This window comes from Myotis brandtii, unplaced genomic scaffold (genome assembly GCF_000412655.1).
Source record: "Myotis brandtii unplaced genomic scaffold, ASM41265v1 scaffold352, whole genome shotgun sequence".
In the NCBI taxonomy this organism is placed as follows: domain Eukaryota; kingdom Metazoa; phylum Chordata; class Mammalia; order Chiroptera; family Vespertilionidae; genus Myotis; species Myotis brandtii.
The window spans coordinates 246,728-247,812 of record NW_005363542.1 but is presented as its reverse complement, the minus strand read 5'-3'; positions in this window follow the sequence as shown (position 1 = coordinate 247,812).

Genomic DNA, 1,085 nt, shown 5'->3' with positions numbered 1-1,085 from the left:
TTTTTTGAGGAAACGCCATACTGTTTTCCACAGTGGCTGCACCAATCTGCATTCCCACCAGCAGTGCAAGAGGGTTCCTTTTTCTCCGCATCCTCGCCAGCACTTGTCAGTTTGTTGATTTGTTGATGATAGCCATTCTGACAGGTGTGAGATGGTACCTCATTGTTGTTTTGATTTGCATCTCTCGAATGATTAGTGACTTGGAGCATGTTTTCATATGTCTCTTGACCTTCTGTATGTCCTCTTTCAAAAAGTGTCTATCTAGGTCCTTTGCCCATTTTTTGATTAGATTGTTTATCTTCCTTTTGTTGAGTTGTAGGAGTTCCCTATAAATTTTGGAGATTAAACCCTTATCGGAGATAACATTGGCAAATACATTCTCTCATGTGGTGGGCTTTCTTGTTGTTTTGTTGATGGTTTCTTTTGCTGTGCATTTCTGAGCTTTCTATTGTGTTCCATTTGTCAGAAGAGATAAGAGTTTAATTTTATCCTTCAGTGCCCCATCCAGACGCAAGAAGCTCGCATCCACCCTACAGGACATAGTGTGTTATTACAGACTTAGCAAGAATTTTAAGAACATATTTGTTTTTGAAAATGAAGGGTCAAATCTACTTCTAAGTAAAGTGCCACGTACGAGAATTTTATGTTTTATATTTATTTTTCTGAGCCTCCTTTGAGCTTCTTATTGCCATATCTTTCCATCTTTCCAAGAAATAGATTTATGTCCTTATACTTACTAAAATTCTTACTAGAATATAAGTTCCCTATAGGCAAGGACCTTTGTCACTTACATCTGTTGACGTGTCACCAAAAGCTAGACAGTTGTCTGATCTGATACCTAGTAGGTACTCAATAAATACTTAGCAAATAAAATAAATGAATGAATGATGTTATCTTACTTTTTTCGAGACATTATAGCTTTTTAATTCCTGTGTTGCCTTCAGTTTCCAAAATTAATGATTATACTTCATAATATGAGCAACTTCCTGGTGATGATATGATTAAATTATATGAAAAGATTATACTAAAATGTAGCATTTTTTTCTTCCCTCACAACTTATGACTGCCCTTTCACAACCCTACAC